Genomic DNA, 21,912 nt, shown 5'->3' on the forward strand with positions numbered 1-21,912 from the left:
AAGACGTCACATTTTGCTACACGCAAGATCACAATATTAGGACAGCATCTGCTAGGAAGGTGTTCTTCGTGCTGCTAATAATATAATAATCATATCTGGAGTTTAACGTCCCAGAACCACGATATGATTATGAGAGACGACGTAGTGGAGAGCTCCGGAAATTTTCACCACCTGGGGTTCTTTAACGTGCATCTAAACCTAAGTACACGGGCCTCAAACATTTTCGCCTCCATCGAAAATGCAGCCGCCGCGGCCGGGATTAGATCCCGCGACCTTGGGTGAGCAGTCGAGCGCCATAACCACTAGACCACCGTGGCCTTCGTGCTGCTGCCGAATATTCCTAGCCCAATTCAATGAAGTCGCTTTGGAGTTTCATTCGCCTGTATGACATTATCACGAAATAATCTTGCACGCATGTTGTCACAAGGATTCTTGGGTTTGTGAACATTACACCTTTCTGACTTACCTGCCAGCTTATCCCTCATCAACAACCCTCCGTCATTAAGCGTCTTGTTTATATATTGAAGACAACTCCCTCTTCAACAGACTCTGTCATTAGGCTTCTTGCTTTTATATTTGAGACAATGTCCTCCATGCCACGTGTGCATGTGAATATGTGCTGCTTTCTATAACTACCCACAAAGCACCCACGCTGCATTCTCAAAACCTGCAACTCCCTTCATCAACTATACTACTGCAGCGGAATGTATACACTTGTGTGCAAGTATGTGCATGCTTGAACTGCTTGCCATCAGTAGAAGGCTCTCCTGAATGCCCGGGCAGTACACTTCTGATTTCCACCAAATGATGAGGCTGTTTGCAGGTTTTTAAACGCCACTTTATACACAGAGGGAAAAGCAAGCACACACACAAACAGCACACGACGCGAACACAAAGAAAACAAGAATGAGCTAAAGCGTCTATACTTAATCAGGCATCAGATTGTCTGACGCAGGCCAACGCACTGGATGAATGGTCGGGCTGCTTGAGTCAGGCGAGGAGAGGCATGCTGACAAGTGGAGCGGCTGCTTCGAAGACACGGTGCTGGCTTGCAAAGGCTGCCGAAGACACCAGAGCCTGATGAGATGCGTTCGAGGCGGAGAGCTCATACGGCCAGGTGAAGCCCATCCCTATCGGAAAAAACAGCGTTCCAGTGCCTCCCAGTGCCTTTCAGCGCACTGGGTGGCACTGGAAACGCTGTATAGTGTGCCCCAGTGTACTACAGTGCGCTGGGAGGCACTGGGACAAACTGTACAGCGTGGCCAGTGCCGCCCAGTGCGCTGAAAGACGCTGGGAGCACTGTACAGTGTGGCCCAGTGTCTTACAGCGCACTGGGAGGCCCTGGCCACGCTGTACAGTGTCTGCACGCGCACTGGGAACACTGGCAGCACATTGGAAAAAACTGGACGCACTAAGTGGAATTCATATAAGATTTGGCATTGGGTCGCGAGAAGGCAAAAGAAAAACTTACGGAATATCTTGAAAATATTCTATTGTGTGTCCTGTACATATCTAGCTTTAGTTAAGCGACGGAGGTTTGTATACGCTGAAGCAATCGTCTGTCGAGCGCTCGCGTGCGCGCTTTCTCTGAAGTGTGTGATCAAGTGTCGTAAATGTAGTTCATATAACTGCATCGAAACAACTTATCATTCGCAACACAATATGACATTAGTATTAGTCTGATAATAACATCAACCTACGCTAACAGCTAGTCCTTCCATATGGGCTCGTACCGCTGAAAGCCGCACGTCACCGGCAACAGTGAGCCAATGTAACGCTCAATCTCGGAGTTTTTAGCTTCTGATTCATGTAGACGAAGGTGCTAATATGGCCTCACTTGAGTCGAGTATGATCGAAACTACATTCTAACGGTTATTAGATTCTTCGTAATTGAATATCCGGCGCACGGAGTACAGCTCTAAGCCTAACGGCCGGTTCGGCTAGGATGCTGTACTGCGGCTGTATAGTACGCGGAACGTAAACAAAAAGAACAGAAAATGTGTTCAAACGGGTGACGAAAACTAAAGCCTTCAGTGTGCAGGTCAGATGCACATTGTTGTTTACGTAGGTATGACTGACTGCTTAGCGAGCCAGTGCGATTGCCGCAACACATCTGCGGTTACGCTAATATTTTTTGCGGCAGAACGGGCCAGACAGACGTTCCGATCCTAGGCAGCACACGAAAAACAAATTAACTACCTTCCCTTAGGTTCTCGCGAACACGAAGAAACTGAAATCTGCGTTTGTAAACGAGAAAAATGAAAATACTGGCTGCCGGAGGTAGTTATAACATGAAGAAAAAAGTGCCGGTGTCTCGTCTTCCAGCGGTAACGTGTCAGACTCAGGATGTATGCTGCATCGAGGTGGTGGGTTCGACTCCCGCTCGGTGCTTTTTTTTTTTTGAGGTTTTTCTTTTTTTTTTTTGTCGCGGTGCTCGCGTATTAGCCCTAATTACGATCGGGGTATGACCACTGCTTCTAGAAACAATTTAAAAGCCCGATTTCGGCCCGTAACGGGTCGCCCAGTGTGCAGTGCGCCAGCGTCCAGTGTGCCGTGCGCAGCGTGCCAGCGTCCCAGTATCCAGCGCCACACTGGTCCAATAATCAGGTATGGCACTGGGACAGTGCCACTGGATTTTCCGATAGGGATAGCTTCAACTTCTGGATTGCGTCGCAGAGGTTCGACACTCAGGCCCGATCACCCGCCTCTGTCCCACACCAAACAACACTGTCTTCCCTCTTCCTTTCTTCTGCCCTGCAGAAGACTCTTCTTGTTCGCGCCTTTCTTGCACGTGCATCAGCGTCCCTGTCGTCTTCTTCAACCACAACATCCACAGGCACTGTCGCTCGTTCGCACGCACGCCACACCTTCATACGTTCGGCTATGTTTTCTCATCTTTGTCGTGTCTCGTCATCATCATCGGATGTAACCTGTGTCTTTTTGCTGTAGAGGCCTCGGGCCACATAAATGTCTACCAAGCCAAGACGTCATACGTGATGGAAATGCGCCGTTGTACACTATATATGCCTACAAAACTGACTGAAAAATATCGACGCTGGAGGGGGCGGGTGAGTTCGACCCTCGACCCTGGCTGTGCCAGTGAACCATTCCTTGGTCGCTTGAGCCCCACGTACGCACTGCCATCCGTTTTGAAAGTATTTTGGGTATTTTGTCGTGATTGTATTTTCACCAAAACAGGTTGGCTATTCATAAAAGCAGCAAATTCAGTAGACATGACACTAAGTACGGTTATTGATTTCCCATCTGCATTATCACGTTTGCCTGACCTGATTGAACATCTTGCAATGAGTTTCGAAATTATTAGTATTTGTCCGAAAAAAGTGACACTTACTTTCGGTATTTCCAGTTAAAGGACAAATATATCCGTGAAGCAATTGAGGCAGCAATTTTCTCTTTCCGCCTCTTAAAATAATTTCATGACAAGAACACTGGAGCTGATTGGGATATATTCACTGCACAATTGAATGCACAAGTGCATTCCTATCATAAGCATATTGTTATCAGAAGGAGTGTCTTCTCAACTATTATACACAATATATATAAATTGGTACAGTTGAACCTCGCAATAACGAAATTGGCTGGGAGACCGCAATGTTTCGCTATCGTGAAAATATCGTTATCAACAAATAACAGCAGAAACAGGACACTGGTGAGCAAAATTTCAATTTAATGCCAAATTTCAGTTTGCTTGCCTTGTCCATCGTCATCATTCATTAAACAATTATATCTTGCAATGCAGCCAGTTTCCCCGTTGCGACAACTTCTTCATGCGTTCACATCCAAACCACGTCGAAAGCGTCCAACACACGTCCCTCACATCCCGTCGTTTCGTCGTGTTCTCCCCGTGGCATGTGCTCTGTGAATCGGTGATGGCAGCGTCTGTTTCGTGCATGCTGCTTATGATGTACTGGACCTCTTCCAGAAGCCGAAACTTGAAGTGACTGTGCGCAGTGTCGCCTTGCGGGTTGTATAGCCTGCCATGTTCAATAACTGATTCTATGATGTTATCATTGCACTGCTTTTGGTGATATCGAACACAGGTGGAGACTATGGGGGGCTTCACCTGTGTTTGAATCTCAAATTATCGAGATTCAAATGCTTTGACTTCAACACTTTTACTGGCGAACACACAATAAAAGTAACATGTGTCATTTGGGGCACAGGGTCCCGTTTAAGGGCTGCAGCATCATGCATGATTTTGAAGGAATACATGCTTGTTGACGTTTGTGACTTGTGAAAGCAAACTGATAGGAAGCTCACGGGCGAGACACACTTAGTCAATGGCAGATGACTTTTTGTCATTAGTCACCCCCTTTGTCCATTTTTCTTGAAGTCAGTTATATACGCAACAACGGTACAGCACCATAATTGATACGCTAAGCCTCTCCATGTAAGCGGTAACATATGCTGTTGCTTACACCTACATTGAACCGTTTGTTGCGAACCAATAACTGAAACTATAATTTACGATGTGGGTGCAGACATTCTTCCAAGAACATAATTTCGGTTATTCGTTCAGTTCCGGTACTGCTTCGGTTTGATTTCATATATTTAAACACATCGCTCTAAGCTGATAAAATATTTTTTATTTGAGTTCAGCTGCGTTCCAAAAAAACAGATTTGGGTTCAGTCTCACCCAAAATTACAGTTTGAGTACATTTTAACGCGATAGCGTTAAGGCGCTTGTTCCGCGGAAATTCCGGTGTCGGCGTTAGCGTCGTTGGTTGTGAGCGAAAAATCATCTTGTAAAAAATAAAAATAAAAATTGGGGGACGCTTAAGCTTCGCCTTTAAGAGTTGAACGTGATAGCGATATCCTGCCCCCCGCGCGCACTTCGAACACTACGAGTGTTCAACAGAATGCGCGCACTAAGGTGTGTGCCTTATGTAATGGGTAGCATGCTTTAAACCAGGAGCAATTATGCGCGAAAACTTTTTCGATGTTGCGATGCACCCACTACGCGGTCTTAAGGGAATACGCGCAGTAATGTGTGTGCCTTTTGTAATGGGTGGCTGTCTTTAAACCACCAAGTCGTTATGATATTGACATGGTGTGACGCCCGATGGCAATGTACGCTTGTACCACGCAATAATACTGCGATATTACGTCTCGTACTGTGACACCCGTATACAGGACGCGTATTCTTGGGAAGCATCATAGTTACTTCCGGCGCAGCTCCAAGCAGAGGCGTGGCTGTGTGGTGGAACACCTGCTTGCCACGCAGACGCCCTGGGTTCGATTCTCACTCGGACGCAACCTTTTTATTATTTATTTTATTTGCAGCTTTTTCGATTTTTCGGTCACGGACAAGATCATGATTTTTCGCTCACAACCAATGGCGCCGACACCGATGGCAGAATTTCTGCGATACGAGCTCTTTAACCTTATCGCGTTAATATAAAAATCACGCCATATCCACGAAGCGAATGATAGTTGACGAGCTGGCTCACAGATCATCGGGTAATCGGATAATCGGGTTTCGCCTGCGTTGTTATCATCATCAAGGCTCTCGAAGAACTAGAGGAAGAAGACTTCTATTTCGCCCGAGCGTGCGCACGATACAGTTCGCTATGCTTATAGCTATGCTATATGCGGTTTTGCCTGCGTTAATATCATCATCAAGGCGCTCGAAGAACAAGAGGAAGACTCTTTTGCGCGAGCTGCTCCTGTAGCGGTCGCCTCTGGAACCAAGGTTACGCTTAGGGCGCAGGAATTTGCCCCAGCTTAAGAATCTGGCGAGCCAGCTCCTAAAAATTTTATGTTCGAATGAGATTCGAACCCAGGCCGTCAGCGAGCAAACAGGTGTTCGACCACAGAGCCACTCCATTGCTTAGAACTGCACTGAAATTAACTTCAGTGCTTCAAAAACATACGCGTCCTGTGTACAGGTGTCAGAGTACGAGATGTAATATCGCAGTAACGGAGAAAGAGCGTATATTGCCATCGGGCGTCACACTGTATGAACTGCATAACGAGTTGGTGGTTTAAAGCCGGCAACCCATTACAAAAGGCACACACATTCCTGCGTGTATTCCCTTACGAACACGTAGTGTGTGCATCGCAACTTCGAAAACGTATCACGCGTGTAATTGCTGCTTGTTGAAAGCATACCACCGATTACAAGGGGCATGCACATTAGTGCGCGAGTTCTCTTACACACACGTAATAGGTACATTGTTGTCATAAAAGTGCTGCTAAAGAGGGCGGAAACCTTTACGTTTACTGTAGGTATGTCGATGTATAGGTGTGTGTGTGTGTGTGTGTGTGTGTGCGTGTGTGTGTGTGTGTGTGTGTGTGTGTTGTGTGTGTGTTTGCGTGCGTGTGTGAGACCGAGTGACTGAACATAATGACAAGCAAAACAGAGCATGATGAGGATGGGGCCGGATATCGCTATCGCGTTCAACTTTTAAACGCGAAGCTTAAGCGTCCCCCTTTTTTTTTGGGTTGGTGTTTGGTGCGACACCCTGGTGCTGCTATAAACAATGCATGGGCAAATAAGTTGTGAAGAAAGCAGCTTACAACATGTTGACACATACCTAAAAGCATGATGTCCACATTGTCATTCTGAACCAAGAATTAAGACCCACAGATTGCGTTCAGTGCGATAAGTTATGATAGCTCTGATTTTTCAGGCTACGTTACTGAAAAGCTCGTGCTAGGGGCAATGTTGGCATTTTATTTTCAGGAAATGAGGGGGGGTGGGGGTGGGAGGGCAGTATAATCCCTAGGTATCTACAGCAGCGTCCACGTCCGTGTAGAGCGCGCGAGCAGCTGGTTTTTGCTCTGTGGGGCGACACGTTGAGGCAGTTTCGGTCTCTCACATGGTCAGCCCTGGCTACTATGCCACGCGTGCTCCTGACACACCACTTCAGAGCCCGAAACTGCCTCAAGGTTTCGCCCAGCAGCAGCAGAAAAAAAAACGGCTGCTCGCGCGCTGTACACAGACATGGCCGCGTTTGTAGGTCCGTGAGTGTAGTGTGCGTGATCACACATCCAAACTGAATACTTTCAGAAGTGTTTTAAACCTATCCTTTGTCTGTGCCAGTGGTCTGTACAATGGTAAAAAATATGGGACGGAACAAAGTAATATTGATGATGTGCATATTTGTATATCTGTGTATGCGTAATCAATTCGCATTCAGCACATTGGCTCGGCTGTTGTGCCTTTACAACAAGGGAATTCTTAAAGTGCTTTTTACAGTGCTGATAGGGCAAATCTCATTCTACTTGTGTAGTGAATACCTTGTGTTTAATATTGTTATGTGCCGCATACAGAGAGGACGAAGAAGAGGAGGACGGGTTCTTTGCTGTTCCGCCATCTTGGTTGTTACCCCGATCACTGCAATTGTGTGAATATTGTAAATACAGCCTTCTTCTGTCGTCTCCTCGTAACAATATGATCACAGTATCACATTTGCGCGGAATGTATTGTTCACTTTTCAAAGGTGTGCCCATGAACTATCTGTGTGTCTGTACCCAAAAACGGCCTGAAGGTTTCCTTGCTTACCTTATGCTATATCGTGTACATGTTGCTAAGAAACAACCTCGTACACTGCAAGCATTATCGTCTTTCAATAAAGGATGCAAATGGTGTGCAGACAGAATAAATGAAATAATGCCTGCGACTTGCGGCAGGTTGCAATTAGTATGAGAGCACGTGTGGCTAAATATTCCGTTCCTGCTCGTCTGCGGCACCATATGAGCTTTCATTTCACCACCATTCAAGCAGCTGTGCAAACCCTGCCCACGGCCGCTAAATAAAAGAGGTGCGGCCTGCCGAACGCTCTTTCGCGCCGGTGACAGCGCTAGTTCTTGCTCCCGCCGCCGCAGCGCTGCACAACGGTAAAGAAAACCCGCTCGCACAGGCGGCCAGCCGGCTGCGTGCATACGTTTTAGTGGTCATTACAGTCGCCTCGCGTTGACCTGTGATTGCCTTTCGGCTGTTTATGTGCAAGACACGCCAGATGACGTATCAGTATGGTTTCCTTTGCGGTTATTGCTACTATACGCGAGAAGGGCACGCCCATGAAGACACACCTATAAGCGTGCTGTACAGCGCCGCTGCCAAAAGATAGATGGATGAATGTAAAATTTTATTGAACAATCGTTCTGTTTTTTTTTTCTTCTACTGGGAACAAAAGTGGTCCACTGCTGTTCGTTTACGTCCTCAGTCGTTTGAATGCTCTAGCTTTTGTTATCTGCATGGACGACTTCCTCATTGCGGGGGCTTTTTTAGAGATGCGTGATTACTTTCTGCTCTTCAAAATAAACTAGCCTGACATGGAATATCTGCGACGTATATACTTGCTGAATCTGGTGTATATCTGCTTCGCATTGCACTAATAAGTGCCATTTTTTATTGACACCCGATTCAAACATGAGTTGTTACCATTGAACTATACATTACTGAAACACAGTAAATGCAAACGACTTTCCTACACATTGTACCAAAATATCAAGTTGGGCGAGTTGGCGCGTACTCACGTCCTGAAGAAACAGCGCAGATGAAAAACGAAAACAAGAAATGGCGGAAGGACACACAGCGCTGCACACCGAATCGGAGGTTCATTGGGTTTTAACTCTCGCGTTTTAACGCGGTCTTCCACGGCAGGGCTGTGTAGGCGGCCGTCCAGTCCAGAGAATCCTTCCACGTTCGACGTCATGCCATTCACTACGCTTTCTGTTTCAGCAACTTCTGCAAGCAAGGGATTGACAACTTCTTTTGAGCTTTGACACTCGTTTAGTTATTATTGTTTGCTGTTCGATATGAAATGAGTAGGCTAAACACGAACAAGTGGTCTACCTTTCAATGAGGACGCGGCTAGCTTGTAAGCTGGAAAAGATGAAAATATGGTCGGCCCGGCTGTCGGTCGCTGCACCATGCGCTCTACCTTGAAGTCGTACTGCCGATCTCCACCACGGCGACAGGTCTTGGGCATCGCATTTATGGTGAATTGTCCAATCACAATAAGCACTCACTGACAGAGCCAACGCAACAAAAAACCCGCACCTTTTCTACCTCGCAAGCAAGCGTACGGCTGCCCATTTCCAGCAAGAGCTTTTGCTTGCGCTCGCCCGAGCCAACGCCCCGAGCGTTCGCTTACTAGCGGCCGCTGTTTACCGATGTGCAGCGCCCCCGCGGTAGCGTCTCAAAACTCTGCATGTCACGCGTTCCCCCATTGAAAACGCACCCATTCGGCAGGCCGCACCTGTTTTTTATTTAGCGGCCGTGCCCTGCCATGCATGGCATCATTGAACCCATCGCAATGTTTATTCATTTCATTATCTTGGTTTTGTTTAAAATAAAATACAATAACTGGCAAGCTGCGTTTGTCATTGTATGCATTTTCCATATTTTTCTAGCCTCTGTTGACCTTTTGACCACTTTATTGTTGTACTGTTCATATTTTAAATGAAATGTAGCGGCAGATGGACAGCCACGTGGGCCTTGTTTTTTAGGCATTACTGCCCTCTGTGCACTTGTATACCCCTGTCCAGAATACATCCATGAATTATATGTTGCACTGTACATCACCACTGTTAAATGAACAAATATGGTGGCTTTGCTGAAGTGGTATTTGATAGTAAAATAAGAAAACCAATCGATAGATTATTTCACATATCAAGAAAGTAATGAGATCGTCAAATGGTCATTCTCAGGGGGTGTTCATGGGACTGTTGGGCCACTTCTGTTCACCTTTATGCTAAGAGACTGTACCAGCAGGACAAAATGTCTAATCACATCAACTCAAAGAGGGCGTGCAATTTGCTGATGATGCTGCAATATTACAGGAGCCATACGGAAAACACTCACTTCGAACAGTTACCAGAGGACCATTATGGACCTACCCAATACATTTACGTTACATGCTAAATGCAAAGCATTTCTTAGCGAACCTTTGGCAATTTGGCCGTTTCTATCTATCTATCTATCTATCTATCTATCTATCTATCTATCTATCTATCTATCTATCTATCTATCTATCTATCTATCTATCTATCTATCTATCTATCTATCTATCTATCTATCTATCTAGCCGCCTACGTCTGGGAGCTCTCATGATCGCCTCATTTATTGGCGGAGACCAAAATTAGCATGGGAGGGTAGGATGGTGTGACAAATATGACTGCCGGCTCATGACATGAATAACTTGAAAATCCTGTCGCGTACGTCGTCAAACCCTTTCCTCCAGACACGTGCGGCACATACCTGTTTACCACGGGACGCGGTGTACGGGTATGCGCCACGCGTGATTGACAGTTTATACCTACACAGGAACGGCGAGAACAGACATTGGTAATTTAAATGAGAGAGCGTTAAGAAAAACCGACATCGGCAGCGTTGACCCGACGAATGTAAAGAATTAATATAAAGGCACCAGCAGGAATCGAACCGAAGCATTCTGCATGGCAATCAGGTATTGTACCACAGAGTCATGGCAGGTCTATAAACTGGTTTGGGAAAACAGCCTATGCAGGCGTAATGTCGATGCAACGTCAATTGTGGTTGGGGTGCAGGCTATCTAATTTTACAAGAAAGCGCTCAACACTACATATGTGCTCCTACTACAAAGGCGTCATACCAGGTTAGGTTCTGTGGTTCCAGTGATGGCTCCACTTTTATAGCAATGGAGTATGTGCTCTAGCGTTAGTCCTGACGTTACGTCAAAAAATGAGTTGCCCTTTAAATCAGAGTTGTCGACGTGCTTAGTAAGCCAACGATGTGCACACAGCTACTACACTTACAAATACACGTCAATCCACCTCGTAATGCTTGGTTCAAATCCATAAAATACAGCGTAGAAGTGCTCACTGACTGCTTCGCATGAAACCAATTCCCACAAGTCAAGGGATCTGTCGCATTTTTTCACATCACAGCTACCACAGCTGAAGGAAAGAACTGGCTCAATGGGCTAGTAAAGTATTATTGATATTTGATTTTGTACCTCATCTAGGGCAAAGAAATGTCGCCTGCATCTTCGCACGGTGGGAACTCGATTAAATGCGTCGCAGAGTGGTGGGGGCACCGCGTGAATGTTGCGTAGTTGGGTTTCGCAGAAGCGTCGTGCTGCCCGAGTGATGGATCCGCGGCTCGACGTTCACGAACGGTTGCTGCTTCTCGAGCACGACGTTCAGGGTTCACAGCCCGTCGTTGCCGTTTCGCAGCTGCTTCTCGTTCCCCGAGTGAAGGATCCGCAGCCCGTCGTTGCCGTCTCGCAGCAGCTTCTCGTGCACGAAGTTCCGGGTCCGCAGCTCGCTTCAAACGCTTGCGTTCAGCGTCGTATGCTCGTCTCTTCGCAGCCTTGTCTTCTGCGTTGCTTGCTGTTGTTGACGCCGACGACGGTGAGGGTAGGGTGATGTCGCCTTCAACGAGTGGCGGGACGCTGATTGAAGGTACTGTTGCTTCCATCGCATCTACTCGAGTCAAGCAAAGCGTCAAGTCAAGCGAAAGCCAAGTAAATACGCCCTTGACTGAATTCCGAACGCGCGCTCCGCCGCTTATATACACACCGCCCGCGTTCGATCGAGAGGAGGGAGGGAGGGAGAGGCCTGCTGCCGGCACGAGACGAGCCGAGCATGCGACGAGCCGAGCAGCTTCAGCCCGTGAGGCTGAAGCTGCACGGCTGCGGCGCGAATCGGATATTCAAAATGTGAAGGACAGTGAAGCGGCGAGAAAGCGCGCGTACCGTCAAGCAGAGCCCGAGGCTGTGCAAGCACGAGAAGTGGCTGCAAAACGCATCTGGCGAGCTCTGCCCGAAGGCGCCGACGCGCGCTTCCAGCGGGACTCCCTTGATCACAGTTTCGGCCATAGTTTCAGTGTGTGCAACAGATTGTGGTTCTCAAACAATCGTCACGGAAATGACGTTGAAAAAATATACACGATCAGATGGCGAAGAAAAAGAGGTACCGTCAACGGGCATCGAACCCACGACTGCTCGGTCCGCCACAACAGATGCCGGGCACGCTATCCACTGCGCCACGGTCACACACTCTGGAGGCTTTACAAACGCGCCTTTTATATCTACCACTCTCCCGGTCGGCTGGGTGGTGGTGACCTCTGGGAGTGGTAAGGTGAAGTAATTCGTCATCGCTGCGGCCTCCGCGACTATCACTTGCAACCATAGAGTTTCCTACAATACTTACTAGAGGGAACTCTGGCGCTAGTGTCTATGGGAGCTGCAACGCATGACGCTTCAGCCAGCATGGGAATGATGGGTAGTACACAAATTTGTCTAAACTTCGTACTTTCGGCTCCGTTTGGCGCCGCGTCGGCTGCATCCGCTTTGTCGAAAAACAAAGTTCAGCAAAAGTCAGCAGTTTCACTTCACCATTTTAACTTCTTTAGGCTCAGCAATTCAAATCTGGTCACGAAGTTCACAACGGTCTATTCTTTTATCCGAAACGAACGCCAAAACACAGCAATAAACAAAGCCACAAGTACGTTTGAAGCCGCAAGCACGAAGACTAGGCAAATTTGTGTACTACCCATCATTCCCATGGTAGCTGAACGATCGCAGCGCCAGAGTCCCCTCTAGTTAATTTTAGGAAACTCTATGCTTGCAACGCGTTACGCGTCCGTCCCATTCGGCGGGTTTTCAATGGAATTTGAATTTTGTCAATACCTTAACGCACCGCGAGGAGGCGACCTTTGCCCAAGCGCAGTAAAAGCGTCGTCCTCGCTCATATCATCACGCTAATACAAACCAAAAATACCTCTGCGACGCGCGCCTGCCTAACATGGCTGTAACACCGCGTTCCACGCTCACGCGCTCGCCACGAGAAAGATCGCGGCCGGGCTACCGAGGCGACACGACGCGCTTTGCGTTTGCCTCTAGTCCGGCCGTGGTGTTCAATCACATTTCAACATGCCGTGGGATGGCGACCAAGATCTGCGTCCAATATGCGACGCTGTTCTGGCTATCACACCTCGTTCTCTGATTACGCTTCCACCGTTAACTACTACAGCTACCACAAGAGTTTGTTTAATCATTTAACCTGGACGTTAGTCGTCGGGATGGAGATGTACCACCAGTCATCAAAGTGGGTGCATACACGTTAAATGGTGTCATTAGCTGCCAGACATCAATATACATTGTGCAAACTCTCTTGTATCAATGTACAGTAAGCATTCAGTTACTTCTGTAAGGGCACGCTTTACTTTCGTGTTATTCCGATTCCTATGACGGAGGGATCAACCTTGTTTTGTTTTTAGGGGCGAAGCTCCTTAAGGCGGCACCCGTTCGTCCCTCGTATTCGTCGTCATCGTAGTAGTCCGTAACAAGTCTTACGCTTTGACCTCCAAGGTGGTGCCGGTGGGAGATTTCTCCTGTGCGTTGTTGAACAATAAAAAATTCGCAGCGTGCGCGTTAACTAAAAGCCGAATTCTTCTGTCTCTCATTCCCCATTAGCAGCCATTGGCATGTTCCAGTAGGAAACGTTAGTAGAAGTAGACGTGTAAGTGTTAGCTAAAAGCCGACTTCTTCTGTCTCTCATTCCCATTAGCAGCCATTGTTTACCTCCAAGGTAGTGCCTGGTGAGATTTCTCCTGTGCGTGATTAAACAATAAAAATTTTGTTCAAAACGCCGTTGATTGATGAAATAAACCAACGAAAGACGCCAGATGTTTTGTAAAAGCAGAACGAAAGAACGCCAGATGTTTTTCTTAAAGTGTAGTAGTAGTAGTTGTATGTAGCCACCTCGCCCGATCGTCAATGGGCGAGGTGGACCGGCAACGGCGCGAGGACCCTGCCGTACGAGAGTTAAATCACACTAAAAGACATACTTTGCGGGCGATACACTCTAGTGAGCTTTCAACTTTTCGTCTTAATGTACATGATAAAGAAATTATTTCTACGAAAAACGCAAGGCACACCTTGAGCAATATATTTGGTTTTGGCACGCTAAATGGAACCATGAGGCGATGCGAAGCCGGAGCACTTGCACGATAGCGTTCCGTTGGCGTTCGTTGGGCATGCTACCGACCTCGCGTCGTGGAACGCGCGTCCTGTCTTCCCTCTAGCCTTGCATTTAATTCGCACAGGGCGAGCGGGGAATGCGGTCGCTCTTGGCGCTCTTTCGCTCGGGAGCGGACTTCTTCCTTGCATTTCACCGATCACAAGTGATAATGAAGGGACCACGTAAACCAACAGTACAATAAAAGTTTGATGTTTAATATATACACGATGTTTCACACTCTTTATATTATGTACTAGGCGCATTTCACGGAAGAGTTTCACGGTTTACAGATGATTCCCTCCGTAGCTTCGCCCCACTCATGATCATTCACCCCGTGGATATGCTGTGATTTTTTTTTGAAGAATCTAGCTTTCGTGGATTCTCCCAAGTTTTTAATCTTAGGTTACTTGCTGTAATATAATTTCGTTTCTTTAGGTGCTTTTTCAACATTATATAAACACAAAATTTCTTTTCTTAATGTTAATGCATTTTTTCTACGTTAGTTATCCTCGTTCAACAGTAACCACTTTTGCTGCACGCTAAAGGGGGTCATGAACACATGAACAACTTTTCCATCTAATCGTCCAATGACCTAAGTATCGTAGTTTATTGCCTCATGAATGGATCGCCGAAAAAAAAATTCTCGAGACCGTCAAGAACGAGCGGAGTTACACGGATTTTTCGCGCGTCTTTTTATGTTGTCTCATCGCACGAGTGTGCTGGAAGCCACAAAGGGAAGTATGGCACTGGGGAAAGAAGTGGCGTCAACGCGCGCGATGACCTTGAGTGCGCGCGATTAAACGCGATCGCTCTCTCCTGTTATGATTCCTGCGGGTGAGTGTGGCTTACTGTGTAATGTTAGCGGACTATGGGGTGCGCCGCCGGCACGTCGCGGCATTCCGTGACAACAAGAGTATCTGATCCAAACGCCGCTCTTGATTTATGTCGATTGTTGACCAATAGCATGCTATCTGCTGTTCGACGTCAAACGGCTGAGAGAGGCAGCTACGAAGAGAGTGAGCGCATGTCTGTCTTTGTGAGAAATCGTCAACTTCGCTCTACGCTTGTGAACTTTGCTACAGGCGCACGACTGCGAGATTTGGCTGAAATGTTCGAAATACTTTCTGCTATCCGCTGGATGTTTTTTCTCACCAGGCCTAAGGATTGGTTCATGACCCCTTTCAAAACAAGTAGATTTCGTTGAGTCGGAACACGGTTTCAGGAATCAGTAGTAACAAGGACCGAGTCGTCGCTATCCCATACTCCCATTAGCATCGCACAGGCTAAAGGATGTGGTAAGTAGACACGGCGTTAACGTTGTCCGATCCGCTGTTACTTAGGCAGGTAAGACATTCGCAGCTGTGCAGAAAAAGAAAAGAATGAGCAAGTAGTACATGAAAGACCACTTAAGTGCTTCTTTAAAAACCCGCAATATTACAGACTACCGTACTAATGCGGTATATAAGGGTCATTCTACCTGCGGCCGCTTCTACATAGGGGCGATGGGCCGCGGTATAAGTCAGGCTAATGGCGCATAAGCGGTTGTAACCGGAGGTCCCACATCTAATGTGTCTTAACATCGTCGTGAATGTAAATGCATGCCGAAATACGGTGAATGCGCATTGTTATATAGCCCCAGGAATGAAGAAATGCACCCAGTGGTAATGGCTTGGTATATCAATAGTAGCTGAAACGCGTGCTTCAGCAAACCTTCGATTCGCCTACGTGAACAACAAATGAAATGCTTTAAGAGTTATCTTTCCCGTAGTACCCGGCGCTATGTGTGTCGGATTGACAGTTGGCGCTACCGTATCTGCGCATGGGCAGATAAATTCAGAAACGTTGTAGTTCGGGCGAGTTGGTCATCTATGAACTTATCTTGTATTAGCTCGGTACAAATAAGAAGCAAAACGACACGGCAGACAGGTACGCGCCCACCTGTCTGTCGTTTCGTGTTTACTTCTTTTTTTTTTTGAACCGCGCTAATACAAGCTAAGTGCAGATAAGTTTTGTGTCTACTCTTTATTCAGCTGCAGTGCGCCCACTGATTTGATAGCTGGTGTTTCTGCTGGCTTGTTCTGCTCTCTTTATCTTACCAGACATCTCATCTCTCTGTGGTTCTATCCAGTTTATCGCACAACCTCCAGGACCCGCCCAACTTTGGGGGTGCGTGCAATACCTGCAATACAATTCTCTCAACAAATTCAACCAGACATTTTCTCATGGTAGGAAGGTAGCGCCATTCATTTAATTCCTTCTATAGCCATTGTACCATTCCGTCACACACGCATCCTGCTCAAGCGTCTGTTTGGCACATCTGCTAAATAGCAAGCGTGCCTCGGGGCTGGTTAGAACATATTCTTTGGAAAAGGAAGCCACGATCGAAAAACGCAAACATGCTGGACAGCATGAATTCCAATCTCATCAGGGGCGTAGCCAAGGGGGGGGGTTGGGGGGGTTCAAACCCCTCCCCGAAATTTTTCAGTTTTGCATGTGTATATATACACGCACACATACAAACACACGCACGAACATACATAAAGTATGGTTGAACCCCCCCCCCCCCCGAAAAAAATTTCTGGCTACACCCCTGAATCTCATCCTGTCACTCGTCCAGGCACTCGTCCTGCCATTCATGTCTGTGTTGTCTTGTCGTGCCTTCCTTTTCTAAGTCATTGGCTACATGGAACGCCGAACGCAAATGAGGGAGGAAGAAAGGGAGAGGAGAGCGCCAGCCACGAAGCACGGACAGTTCAGATTCCTCCTCAAAATCATTCTACGGGTTTCCGAAAGTATCGTTAAGACTTGACGACGAAAGCCTTAGCGCCGATGCGTAAAATATGGGCACATAGCTTTTCATTATCCCGTCACCCAATAGGGCGCTCGCTAACGGACGTCGGCATGCATATAGTTCTTTATTTTCTACAAACGCCGGCACCGCCACATCTGGGAAAATTTTCTAAGAGGCACCACGCGCCGCTCCTTCACGCAACTGAGTGTGCCGTGACAATGGACACCGGACGTCTCCTTTTGTCTAAAAGCCCGAACCGCACGTACGCTGGTCGAGCACGCACTGTACGCGCTCCGGAGGCCGCGCATGCGCAGACGAAGCAAGTGCAGCAAAACGCGCTCGGTACGCGAGTGTTCGCGGCGATCTGATGTGGACCTTGAAACTGCGCGTGTTGGGAAGCGCTTGGAGCCCTGCAAATACGCAACTGTGGCATGGTTGTTACAAGCACCGGCTTGACCGACGGATGATGATACGCGCCATGCGAAAAATTTTTGTTCCTATTTACTTTTGAATGCATGTAATAGTCAAAAAAGGTACCTGAAGGAGGTTTTGTAAGTACTCTGATGAACTATCTGTAATTTTGTACGAAACGATGTCTTGCACGTCTCAGGAAGCGCGCGCTCGCGTGTGCCTTCGCGCGTAGTGTCTGGGTGAAAACCGCCATAATTCGCTGGAGACGCCTGGGCTGCGCGCACTGACGCGCTCCCCGTGCGCGTTTGGGAGCGTACGTGCGGTTCAGGCTTAAGAAACATCATGTCCAGGCGCCCTTCCGTCTGTGATGTATGCGCCCTTCTGAAAGTCTTGGCCACCCCTTGCGACAATGCCTGCACTTTGTGATGAATAGGCTGTCACCTCTACAAGTTACATGGTTCGCACCTGTTGCTTTCCTGTGCTACAGTTATTCGCGCTATGCTTCACACCGCCACAATCTCTTTAATTATGGCTCCAGTTTTTTTAGTTCGCGTTGGTTTCACATTCTTGAAATATTTTCCCCTGAAAAATGTTTTTTTTTTGTGTCCGCGTGGAGACTCTGCCTGGTATTTCTGAAAGCTCTATTTCATCAATTTCAGCACACCATGCAACAAAATGTGCGTTTAAAAGTAAAACTGAACAATAATTTAGTATGAGAAAAATGGCGCTGTCAATGAAATTATTTGACCACTGATACCGTTGTCTTACTAGAAACAACCCTGCTAAGTCAAGGGCATATGCTAATACACATTGGTCAGTTATTCAGTTCATAATTGGAGGATACAACGCTAGCTAACAAGCAAAACGATCTAGAAATAAGATGGAATGCATGTTATTAGTGGTCCGTGTAATCGCGCCGCTTTGCTACCGTATCTGTAGGGATTTCTGGCGTGATATGCAGCTGGTATGTTCGAGCTAAAGTTTTTGGAAATTTCTCTGCGTCAGTTTACTTAATAAATGTACAACGTAAGGAGACAGTACATACCGGGTAAGATAGTTGTGAAGAGCAAGGCCAATACAGGAATTGGCCCTATCACAAACATATTCTATATACCACTCCTGCGACTCCAGAAGGCGACAACTCAGAGCGGGACACTGAGACTGCGTGAGCTTTACTGCTATTCTTTCCTGCGGCCAGTGAGATGCTCGATCACTTTGAAGGTCAATACACAGTATAGCACAAAACGCTTCAAAATAAGCGTGTGGACATTGGCGATCTCATATTAACGATGACCTGCTTTCCTTACGCTATGCTACTTTGTGACCACATGTGCAATTGCTATTTTAGTATGCGGCTACAAAACAGCTTTCTCCGCTAAAAGAAATCTTCGTAAAATATGAGTTCTTCGTAGGGTAATCTAGGGGCTATTTTAAAGAATTCTACGAATTCACGAAAGCTATTTGCTGTTTTGGGTAAGACAGATCACAATAGTCATTTTGTCAGTTGACACCACGAACTGCCTAGCAGATTTGTTATAGTCGTTATATCACTACACATCATCGGTAGATCTATTGAGATGCCTCATCAAACGCGAAACTTTACCATCGGCGTCAGCGTGCCGCGACGTCGGGGAGGAGTGACGCGAAAACTATGATCACGTGATCACATCACCATATGACGTCACGACGACATCACAAATCGCCAAAATTGGTGTCTTATTTTCACGCCATCGTGACGTAACCTCACATTATGACGTCATCACCTGACATCGTACCTTGGTCAAAGGTGGACCAATCGCGGAGGCAGTGCAAAACCAGGGGAGGTGCCTCCGATCCTGGAGGCAGTGCAAAACCGCGCTAGTTGCAGAAAGCTTTCGGAGGGTGATGAGGTAGGATCAATATAACGGACTGAGAACATAAAAAATGGTATTCGCCTTCTAGTCGTCTTATATTCGAATATAGCTAAGACGCAGAAGATATATTTACATGCGGTTATGAAGCGACGTCAACCTCTAGCAAAACAGTGTATAGACCCTGATCATCACCACCATCATCATCAGCCTCACTACGCCCACTGCTGGGCAAAGGCCTCTCCCATGCTCCACCAATCAACCCGGTCCTGTTCTTTCTGCTGCCACGTTATACCCGCAAATTTCTTAATCTCATCAGCCCACCTTACTTTCTGTCTCCTTCTCGTGCGTTTGCCTTCTTTTGGAATACACTCAGTTGCTCTTAATGGCCAGTGGTTACCCTGATGCCACCCTTTAAATTCTGGTAAGGGTCCCAGGTAGATCTTTTTTGCTACGATCAGGGAACCGCTAATCTTAAACCGACAAAAACGCGGCGGAGATGGCGCGAATAGACCACGTTTGTCTGTGTAAAAGCTATATAAATTAGAACTTAGGTGCCAGTTGCACCGCAAGGCTGGGTGCTCTCGCAACTCCTCCACAACTTGGCTTTCCTCAATTTCACGCCTCCCAGACACTGTACTAGAGAATATCACGCATTATACGTAGATGACATCACACTGCGGTCATGATGCTCAAGTATAGGCGAATAGAAGGAACGTTTTCACGAGCCTGTTAACATCATCGACACATACCTCAACACCTGCAATAAGCTGCAGAAAAGTTTCAACTGTTAATACCCGGCGCCTTCACTAGATGAACGTAGCTGGGGCAGGCAGTCAAGCCATGACGTGCCTGTCCTACAAGTTTATCTGCAACAGGCAGATGTTGGCTTCGAACGGCACGCTGTCACCCGAATGCCATCCCTTGTCACCCTCCCACGCGGACAGCAACCCCCGCCCCCGCGCCAGCGACTGCCGCACCAGGCAGAGGATGAAAGGCACAACGGGGTGAGTTGAAACATGACTGGCGCTATCGCATAGTCTTGTCGAGAAGGAACCATCAAATGAAACGCTACATCATTGTGGGCCACGTAATCACAAGTCTGAATGACCGGTTCGTTAGCACAATTTCCATCACTATATTTAAGAAAAAACTAGCATATCTAAGTAACATGCCATATGTACGGTGACGTTTTCTTGTTATTAGTTTGCACCGCAGTTCATGCGGATATTGTTTTTCGATTGCACTGCTGCAATGGGCAATGCTATTGTGAAAAATTTTGACAATAACTATTTGCTGTCGTCAATAAACTGTTGACAGCTTGCGCTCTGTGCTTGTCAAAGCGTTTTTATACTAACGTGACGTAAAAGATGTTGGCGCACAAATAAGGCACCGGATACTTCTTAACACTTGAATGGATCGATCATATGGCTGAAAAAAAAATCCGGCCGATCCCACGCACTGTGGGAATCGATGTAATGCGAAGCAGCCAGCAAAGAGCTGCATACATCGCTTTGTTTATTTTTGAGGCAATTGAAATCATTCATGCCATGGCACCTAGTTCACCATATATCTCATGTTTGCCACGCACGCGTGCATGCACAATATGGTATATGCCATGCCAATGAAACGTATATTCTGGTATATACACTGCATGACCGGTCATTTATGTTCATCACGCACTCGTGTCATGCCATGCCAATTTTGGTATATATCCACTTAGCAAAACGGCCGGAAGCGCACCATGACACTGGCTTGTAAATCTCCCCGTACATGACATGCATAACATGATTCGCATTTAGGACCTGTCATTTATGTTCGCATTACAGTCACATCGCGCAATACCAATTTTGGTGTGTATCAAACGAGCGAAATGGCAGCGAGTCCACCATGAGCGTGGCATGTAAATCATGCCACACATGACATGCATATCATGGTTTTCATGTTACCACCTGTCATTTATGTTCGTCATACATTCGCGTCACGGAATGCCAATATTGGTCTATATCAAGCTAGCGAAACGGCCGCGATCGGACAATAAGCGTGGCATGTAAATCATGCCGTAAATGATATGCATATCACAATTTTCAAGTTACCACCAGTCATATATGTTTGTCATACAGTCACGTTGCGCAATGCCAATTTTGGTGTATATCAAGCGAGCGAAACGGCCGCGAGCGCATCATGAGCTTGGCATGCAAATCATGACATGCATGTCATGGTTTTCATGAACCACTTGTTATTCATGTTCTTGATACAGTCACATCGCGCAATACCAATTTTAGTGCATATCAATCTAGCGAAACGGCCGCGAGCGCACAATGAGCGTGCCATGTAAACCATGTCGCACATGACACGCATGTTATGCTTTTCATGTTACCACCTCTAATTTACGTTCGCCATACAGTCGCGTCGTGCAATACTAATTTTGGTGTATATCAAGCCCGCGAAACGGCCGCGAATGCACCATGAGCGTCGCATGTAAATCATGACACACATGACATGCATGTCATGGTTTTCATGTTACCACCTCTTATTCATGTTCTTCATACAGTCACATCGCGCAATACCAATTTTGGTGTATATCAACCTAGCGAAACGGCCGCGAGTGCGTCATGAGCGTGGCATGTAAATCATGACGTGCATGACACGCGTGTCATAATTTTCATGTTACCACGTGTCAGTTATGTTCGTCATGTCGAAATGTCTCGTGATACCAGTTTTCGTATATATCCATTCATTTAAACGGCCGCGAGCGCCCCGAAACCATGTCATGTAAATCATGCCGCACATGACATGCGTGTCATGATTTGCACGTTAGGACCTGTCATTATGTTCGCCATGAACTCTTGTCACGTCATAGCAGTTTTGGTATATATGAAA

General features: G+C 46.9%; 1 long non-coding RNA gene across 2 annotated transcripts in view; it reads right to left on the reverse strand.

Moving 5' to 3' along the window:
- Positions 1–18,363, reverse strand: part of LOC125757504 (uncharacterized) — a 35,630-nt gene extending 17,267 nt beyond the window's left edge. The window contains exons 1-2 of one of the 2 annotated variants that reach the window (XR_007415276.1): positions 18,225–18,363; positions 8,506–8,716 (exon numbers count right to left, since the gene is read on the reverse strand). This is a non-coding gene — a long non-coding RNA (uncharacterized LOC125757504). The remainder of the gene's footprint in view (positions 1–8,505; positions 8,717–18,224) is intronic. The other variant, XR_007415275.1, reaches the window with a different exon arrangement.
- Between the last annotated feature and the right edge of the window lie 3,549 nt (positions 18,364–21,912).

The sequence above is a fragment of the Rhipicephalus sanguineus genome, chromosome 2, assembly GCF_013339695.2.
Source record: "Rhipicephalus sanguineus isolate Rsan-2018 chromosome 2, BIME_Rsan_1.4, whole genome shotgun sequence".
In the NCBI taxonomy this organism is placed as follows: Eukaryota; Metazoa; Arthropoda; class Arachnida; order Ixodida; family Ixodidae; genus Rhipicephalus; species Rhipicephalus sanguineus.